At 42.4% G+C, this 9,213-nt stretch overlaps 1 long non-coding RNA gene across 1 annotated transcript; it reads left to right on the forward strand.

Moving 5' to 3' along the window:
* Positions 1 to 5,084: 5,084 nt before the first annotated feature.
* On the forward strand, positions 5,085 to 8,878 carry LOC129559872 (uncharacterized). The gene is made up of 3 exons (XR_008686668.2): positions 5,085 to 5,649; positions 7,409 to 7,483; positions 8,228 to 8,878. It is a non-coding gene; the product is annotated as an uncharacterized LOC129559872 (long non-coding RNA).
* The last annotated feature ends 335 nt before the right edge of the window (positions 8,879 to 9,213 follow it).

A 9,213-nucleotide genomic window follows, 5' to 3' on the forward strand; every position in this document is an offset into this window, starting at 1 on the left:
GAGTGCTGTGAGGGAAATCATGAAGAGAAGGATAGTGTGTGGTGGCAAAGAGGTGGCCCTGGCGACCTGGAAGGTAGATGCTGCTCACTCACTTCCTGACCAAGTCCCACCCCGACCCTGTCTGTTGCAGACGTCACTGCTCACCCAGGGCACTGGGATTTCCCTTCTCTCTGAACTTGACTTCTGATTTCATGGCATCTATTTCTTGCACTTCTTGTTTTTGATTGTAAGCTCCTTGAGGGCAGGGCTGAGTTTTTTTTTTTACATATTTGAATCCTACACTAGAGCCCAGTGCCTTGAAGCACAGAAACCTGATTTAAAAAAAACAAAAAACAAAATCTCCATTGTTGAAAAACTTAGCAAGTTTACATTTTCTGTTTTCTCTTTTTCTCTTGTTTCTTAGGTTGTTTGTATGATATATGGTCACCACTCCTGAAGAATAATTTTGCTCCTGCTGAGTCGTCCCGCCTGCACCTTCCATCCTTGCAGGAACGGCCACGTTGTCCGGCTCGCGATAAATGAAGGGCCTCTCTGGTTGGGCTCCTCAGCTCATAATGAGGATTCCCAGCAGGCCTGGATGGATCGAAAGTAATGCGAGCCTGCTGTCCCACAGACGTCTTTAATAATAAATGACAAAGAAGGCAGAGGATGTGACATATTCATTTCTTTATTATGAAATGTCCCTGTAAATTTTCAGTGCCCACATTTAAAGTAAAAAAGAAAGCAAGTTAAGCTTTGGGGCCTCTGGTTGCATATCATGAAACAGTTTCCGCTTGGAGTGAGAAAATGACTTTTGTGGGTCAGAGGATTTTCTAGAGATTATGGAGGCACCTCATTTGGGGGTTTAATTGCAGACTTTCAGTAAGGGTGATGTTAGATTATTCATGAACAGTTGATTTAAATGGGGAATGGATTATGATGAGAAATATGAGTTATAGCTCCCCTGAAGACCTTTGGCTTAAAACTCAACATTCAGAAAACTAAGATCATGGCATCTGGTCCCATCACTTTATGGCACATAGATGGGGAAACAGTGGAAACAGTGAGAGACTTTATCTTTCTGGGCTCCAGAATCACTGCAAATAGTGACTGCAGCCATGAAATTAAAAGACGCTTGCTCCTTGGAAGAAAAGTTATAACCAACCTAGACAGCATATTAAAAAGCAGAGACATTACTTTGCCAACAAAGGTCTGTCTAGTCAAAGCTATGATTTCTCCAGTAGTCATGTATGGATGGAGAGTTGGACTATAAAGAAAGCTGAGCACTGAAAAATTGATGCTTTTGAACTGTGGTATTGGAGAAGACTCTTGAGAGTCCCTTGGACTGCAAGGAGATCCAACTAGTCCATCCTAAAGGAAATCAGTCCTGAATATTCATTGGAAGGACTGATGTTGAAGCTGAAACTCCAATACTTTGGTCATCTGATGCGAAGAACTGACTCATTTGAAAAGACCCTGATGCTGGGAAAGATTGAAGGCAGGAGGAGAAGGGGACGATAGAGGATAAGATGGTTGGATGGCATCACTGACTCAATGGATATGAGTTTGAGTAAATTCCAAGAGTTGGTGGTGGACAGGGAGGTCTGGCATGCTGCAGTCCATGGGGTCTCAAAGAGTTGGACGTGACTGAGCAACTAAACTGAACTGATTGAAGACCTTCAGAAAATTGTAACTATCCGTCTTTGTAGGAGAAGTTACCTTTTTCCAGCTTGTCAGTACAGGCTTTGTGGTGACTGATTCTAGAAACATGGCATCAGAACTGGAGAGAGCACCGGTGATCCAGTCTCCTCCTCTTGTAGATGTGAAAGTGAGATCAGAACCATAAAAGGGCTTACTGAAGATCCTTCAGCCAGGCAGTGGTTAATGCTTACGGATTAGGTCTTTTGACTTGTTCGCATTTTCCTCTGTTATGGAGATGTGATGACAAAGAGTTTGGTGGACTGTCAAGTCTTATGTGAGCTACTGGCTCCCCATCATCTCCACGGGCTATCTCTAATCTTAACTTGATCTCCCTGCTGCTGCTGCTGCTAAGTCGCTTCAGTCGTGTCCGACTCTGTGCGACCCCATAGACGGCAGCCCACCAGGCTCTGCCATCCCTGGGATTCTCCATTCAAGAACACTGGAGTGGGTTGCCATTTCCTGCTCCAATGCATGAAAGTGAAAAGTGAAAGGGAAGTTGCTCAGTCGTGTTCGACTCTTCGCGACCCCATGGACTGTTGCCCACCAGTCTCCTCTGTCCATGGGATTCTCCAGGCAAGAATACTGGAGTGGGTAGCTATTCCCTCCTCCGGGGGATCATCCCAACCCAGGGAGAGATAGAGGTTGAAAGAACCTTGGAATTCATCAAGAACCTCTTAAGTTTTGCCTCCACTGACTCCTCCTTCAGTCTCATCTCTCACCACCTTGTGCCCATCCCATTCCCCAACCTAGCAGTGCGGCTCCCCAGGTGCCCAGCATCCTGCCTCTCAGAGCATCTGTCTGATATGCCCTTAGCTATCCTTGCCCTGTTAGGTCCTACTTCTTCTTTAAGGCTCTGTTTGAGCATTACCGTCTCAGGAAGACTTTCTGTGTTTGTTTGTTTGTTTTCAATAATTTTATTTATTTATTTATTGGCTGTACTGGGCATTCATTGCTGTGTGGGCTTTTCTCCAGTTGTGGTGAACAGGGGCTACTTTCTACTTGTGCTCAGGCTTCTCTTTGAGGTGGCCCCTCTTACTGCTGAGCGCTCTAGGGCAAGCTGGCTTCAGTAGTTGTGGTGCAAGGACTCAGTCGTTGTGGCCCCTTTCTAGAGCCTGAGCTCAGCAGCTGTGGTACACAGGCTTAGTTGCTCTGTGCCGTGTGGGATCTTCCACAGTCCAGGGATCAAACCCTTGTCTCCTGCATTGGCAGGTAGATTCTTTACCACTGAGCCACCAGTGGAAGCCCCAGGAAGGCTTACTTGATGTCCTCTTATAGGTTTCCCCAGCACCCAATGCCTCTTGCTACCACAGTGTTTATCACAACACTGTATGGAAACTGTCTACTTAGATTTCTCTCTCTTTACACACTGCAAACTCCTCAGCTCTGAATGCCAGTACCTGCACAGTGTCTGGAAACATAGGAGAGGCTCAGTAAATGTTTGTTTAATAGTGTGTATTGATAGATTGCTGATGGGCTTTCTCTAAAATAACAACAGTTCAACACTTACATCCAGGCCTTGTCTTTGAAGACTTTGACTTCTGGGCATTGGCCTGTAGGAGTAGCCAATTGGTGGCTTGGATGGAATGGTGAGGGGGTTAAGAGTCATCCCTCGGAGCTACTTTGCTGATGGAAGGAGCTCAAGGCAAATGACTTCTGAGCCTTCATCACAGGACAGCATGGAGCTTAGTCACTTAGTATCTGGTGAAACCGTGTTTCAAGGAGGGCGCTCCAGAAAGACCCCATAGAAAGCATAGCCTCTCCCGGGTCTACAAGGTCTAGTGTACATTGGCAGCCTCTTTAGAGTTCTGGGGAGATGGGTGTGAGGCTTCTTGCTGCAGCTGGAAGGTGGAAAGAGGTCAGCCATTCTTTGAAATTCTCAGAAGTTTTTCTCTCTGAGTTTGCTGAGTGGTTTCTAATGTGTGTGAACGCAGGCTGTTGCTAATTGCTGCTGATTGCTGGGAAACTGCTGGTAATAGCAAGTGACTGTCCTGGCAGCAGCCAAGGCCTATCCTGAGATAGCTGGTGTGGGGATAGAATGGTGTAGGCGGTGCTGGGGTGCCTGCACCCAGGAGCCGAGGAAGCCCAGGCAGCCCAACAATCCACTGAGCAAAGGGGAGCCAGAGGGAAAAGTTCTTTGGGAGTCCAAGGCTACCAAAATGTGGAAACAGAGGACATGATTCCAGCAGGAATTGGAACTCTGCTGTGTTAAATTTTACATTAAATGATGAGTGGAAGTTGGTCACTAAGCTTGAGGAAAGTTGCTTCTCAGTACCTCAGCATGTCAGAATTCTCAAAGGAGTCCAGGATAAAATAAGAGAAGTAATGCCAAAAGGAAACATGGAAATTTAAGATTTTGATAACATAATCAAGATTAATGGATAGTATGCCCATGACATGGAACAGAAAGGTAGTCCAGACTATTGAGATCATCTAATCAAAAAGACGCTTACTCCTTGGAAGGAAAGTTATGACCAACCTAGATAGCATATTGAAAAGCAGAGACATTACTTTGCCAACCAAGGTCCGTCTAGTCAAGGCTATGGTTTTTCCAGTGATCATGTATGGATGTGAGAGTTGGACTGTGAAGAAAGCTGATCGCCGAAGAATTGATGCTTTTGAACTGTGGTGCTGGAGAAGACTCTTGAGAGTCACTTGGACTGCAAGGAGATCCAACCAGTCCATTCTAAAGGAGATCAATCCTGGATGTTCATTGGAAGGACTGATGCTAAAGCTGAAACTCCAATACTTTGGCCACCTCATGCGACGAGTTGACTCACTGGAAAAGACTCTGATGCTGGGAGGGATTGGGGGTGAGAGGAGACGGGGACGACAGAGAATGAGATGGCTGGATGGCATTGCTGACTCGATGGACGTGAGTTTGAGTGAACTCCGGGAGTTGGTGATGGACAGGGAGGCCTGGCGTGCTGTGATTCATGGGGTCACAAAGAGTCGGACATGACTGAGCGACTGAACTGAACTGAACTGAACTGAATCACTCACTGATAGCCCTCTCCCCTCTCTCCACACAGTTATGAGGGGGCTTTTCCCGGTCACTCACTTTCCCTTCTTCTCCAGGGCTGGGGTGGGGATGGGGGGAGAGGCACATGCATTTCTGGAGCTCACCAAATGCGTTGTAGTAGGCTTTAGGGACATAACATGAAGCTAGATGGAGTTTAAAGTATTTTAAACGTTAAGTCCTAAACTTTAGTCCTTCCTGCTTTTTCTTTATTCCTCTGAAAATTTAATCTAGCTAGTGATCCTGCCTAGTTTGAGCAAACTCTGGGAGAGAGCAAAGGATGGGGAAGCCTGGCATGCTGCAGTGCATGGTGTTGCAAAGAGTTGTTCATGACTGAGAGACTCAACAACAAAAGTGACCCTGCCTGGATGCCATTTCCTTTTCTTTGATTGGGATGGGATGTGTGTATGTGTGTGCATGTGTGTGTGTGTCCCTGAGGCAGGTGCATGATGTTTCACTAGGAAGGTCAGGGTCCTTTCTGAGTAATTGGGGGTCAACAGCAGACATGAAGGGACAGAAGGCTTGGCTCGGGGGGCCTTTAGATCAAGAGGGCCTCTGGGGCCTAGTTGAGCTGGTTACTCTTTGCTGGAGTGAAGTCCTTCCCAAGACAAGCATACTTGATCAGTGATTGCATCAGTTGGGATTGTAGCAGGAAATAGATGAAATGGTCAGTTGGAGAGAGTTTAATGAGTGGATTTTTTCCAGAGACATGGATAGGACCGAGGAAATCAGTGAAGGATGAAGCACCCAGAGAACAGCAACAGTGGAGAGTACCTTCTGATGACAATTGGCAATTGCACAGAGCTGCCACTTGAGGACAATGTACCAGCTGAAGACTGAACATCTGACCACCGTGATACATCTGTCTCTTCTCACTGGAACAGCTATAGGCATTATTAAACCCATTTTACAGATGAGGCATGTTAAGGCCTTTACCCAATACCGCACCTCCAGTAAGTGGGGAGACAGAATTGAATGCAGATCTGTCTGAATCTAAATGTCATGTCCTTGCAACCATTATATCTCTCATTCAAGGCTGTAGGAGGTGAAGGCAGGGGTGGCATCATCCTTACCTGTCCTTTTTTTTTTTTATTTTTTTTTTCTTTAATAATTTTCTTTTTTTTCCTTATTTATTTATTTGCATTACAATAGTTTAATATGAACAATCAGAACTAATTAACAGTATAACAATATTTTACAACTGAAATAATTAAAATAAACTATAAAATTACTACATAAAACAGGTCTGATCTAGCTTATTTACTTTCTATAATCTCTTCAGTGCTGCAAAACCATTTATTTCTTTTTCTTTTTTCATGTTTTAATAAACACTTCGTCTTTTTGTATTGTTTTCTTTTTCATCACAATAACAGAAATATAACACCATATATCACTGTAAAACACATTTCCACATAAATGCTGATAAGCACAAAATATTTTTCATCATTTACATTTTAACTGTAATAATATATGGCAGGATTAAAGCTGCATCCATCATGTGTCTAACTAACCTTGCTGTAATGAATTTTTTTTTTAAACTTTTAACAATATATAAAAGACTGTGCTGTTTATTTTTTATTTTTTTTTAAATCAAATAATCCAATTTTATTTTATTTTTTTTCAAGTTGAACAGACTAAATTTCTTTAAACAAACTTATTATACTCCAGAGTCCTTTAAAAACTTAATAGCATTTATACATTGAAGGTATTTGATTTTCTTGTAACTAGCACTTCAAATGCAACAAGCATTTGAAGCAACAAGCATTTGACCCAACAAGTAAAACTTCCTACAGTTCATAACTTTAATAAATAAAATAAATTAAATGTACAGTGAATAAGTTCTCTGAAATATTTCAATATTTCTGCAGGTTTAGTAACATCGTAAAATACATTTCAACTAAAATTCACAAATCTAAAAACCTGTTAGGCATTTTTAGGCGTTTTAAGTTGGAAATGAAGACCAATGTTACATCGTAATATGCCAATTACAAATAGTACTTCAAATAGCAAATACTACAGTTTGTCCCAAACTTTAAAAACTATTCATGAACTCAACACTGAACTATTGATGGCTATGAGAATTGTTTCCTAGCCTTTTTGAAAATTTCAACCCATTTACGTTTAAGGTAATTATTGATAAGTACGATCCCGTAGCCATTTTCTTTATTGCTTTGGGTTCAAGTTTATACACTTTTTCTGTGTTTCCTATCTATAGAAGATCCTTTAGCATTTGTTGGAGAGCTGGTTTGGTGATGCTGAATTCCCTCAGCTTTTGCTTGTCTGTAAAGCTTTTGATTTCTCCTTCATATTTTACCTGTCCTTTTTATTATGAAAGCCAAAACTACTGTGTCACTCCCAGCAGATTTCTGCTTGTTTCTCACTGGCCAGAACTGTGTTTCATGATCCACTGTACGGCCCCTGTACAGGCCTGCCACCCACCCTTCCAGCTGCAAAGCAGCATCTGGCTTTTCCATCCTGTGTGCTGGGAAGTGAAAAGGGAGTAGGAGTGAGAGTGGTTCTTAGATCTACCAACAAGTGACTGACTTCTTGTTTCCACATCTTTATTTGTGTGTGTGACACAGTCTTTCTTTAGATAATCTGACACATTCCACCTGGTTTGGGTCCATCATTGCAACACTCTTCACTTTCTGAGCATGTAAGGTGACAGCATCTTTCTGATCTACTGTGTATTGCTTTGTCCTCTCTCTGCAGAACTCCGAGTGAGGCAAGGTGGGGAAGAATGAGAACTAGAGCTCAGCCACAAGAGTTGTGTGTACCAGGAGGGAGGTAAGAAAACTGGTCCTGGGTGATGAGTACCACAGAGCAGGAGGTGAACAAAACCCAGATGTCCCAGAGAGTGGGTCAGTGGTTTCCCTGGGGAATGTGCAGGGAGCTGCTAATAACCCCCAGCATCCCAGGAGCCAAGTCACCCTAGTATCCAGGGTTCCTCCCAGCTTGCATCTGCTCACAAGGATCTCATGTACCACTGTCAGGGATCTGGCTGAGGTCTCAACAGCTTATGTTTACCACTGTCCTGTGGGAAACAGGGTACTGTTCCCAATCAGTTCCTATCTTGCTTCTTTCAAACTCAGAATCACTGTGATATGAGCCTTTGGGTGGGGACTTTGAAATCTTGTCTTCTCTAAAGAAGTCGTTTTCAAAAAAATTTGACCTTGATCCACAGTAAGAAATACATTTCACATTAAAATGCAGTATATATGTGTTAATATGCACACATATATGGAACTGAGATAGGTTTCCATGAAATTTACTCTTACCACATTTGATGAGCTCTAGTGTGGTCCATTCCATTTAACTTAAAATATGTTAATCACAACACAGTAAACTGTTGTATATCCTGCTAATGGGTCCTGACCCATAGTAGGAAAAAGTAGTCTTGAAGGATTCAGGCTTGAGTTTTGTTCTTTTGCTGTCAGGGCCTTGTGCCACCTTGGGAGCAAACCTGCCCTACCTGAACTGATGAAACCCATTTCCTGACAACAACTGAATGCTTTAATTTCCTCCTCACAGGTGGATCAGAAATGAACTGGCATTTACTGGGGAATCCAAAGACTTATGACATAAATAACTTGCATGCATTTCCTCATGTAATTCTCATCTTATCCAGTTGATATTTGAATTCTCCTTTCACAAATGAAATTAAAGAAATTGAATGATTCATCAGTGGTCATGAAGGTAATAACTGGGAAAACTGGCACTTGAACCTGAGACTGCAGCTTCAACACCAAGTACCTTTCTTCTGTATCAATCAGATTCCGATCCCCAAGGTTCTCCTATATATACAGCAACTTTGGAGCTTGAATTCCTTTTCCATTTTCCCTCCTGAATCCCAAACCCTCTCTTTTCTATATTTATTCCACTGGAATAACTTGAAAGTAAAGATTTTATGTAGCAAACAATGTCCTCTACGTGTGTGTTTGGCAATCATCCTTAGCCTCATGAGTATATATAACCTTGTCTTATCCTCATGAGTATTTCTCAGTAACATTTTGATGGATGCAAGAGCTGACATGCCAGAAGCAGTTGTCTGTTATGTTGTCTCCAATGACACATGACAATCTTCCTCCTTAACTAGGAACAGGATGTGTGCATGATTTATATCTGCAAGCTATAACTCTTCAACAGGTGAAGTCTCAGTTGTTAGTATTTGAAATATCCTCTGTAAACCCTAAAGTTAGTACAACAGAATGTGAATGGCATAATGGCAGATACCTCAGGTTTTGCCTGACATAATAAAAAGAATAAAAGTTCTTATTACCCTATAACCTGTTTATGTATGAAATAAATGTGCCAATATATGGCATCTAGAGATGTCTAGAATCATAGAATTTGAAAGTTTTAATGATCTCTGTTGAAGTTTGAGGTCAGTGTCTTTGTGCTTGAAGGATATTTTCTAATGGATGGGGGGTGGTAGTGCTAAAAGGAACGTGAACCATGCATGAATAAGGAGAAAAATCTCCTAGAATTCTTTTGAGGGAATGGAAGCTTGTTTACTT

The sequence above is a fragment of the Moschus berezovskii genome, chromosome 16 (genome assembly GCF_049115385.1).
Source record: "Moschus berezovskii isolate FMDL1 chromosome 16, NW_MosBer_1.0, whole genome shotgun sequence".
NCBI lineage: Eukaryota > Metazoa > Chordata > Mammalia > Artiodactyla > Moschidae > Moschus > Moschus berezovskii.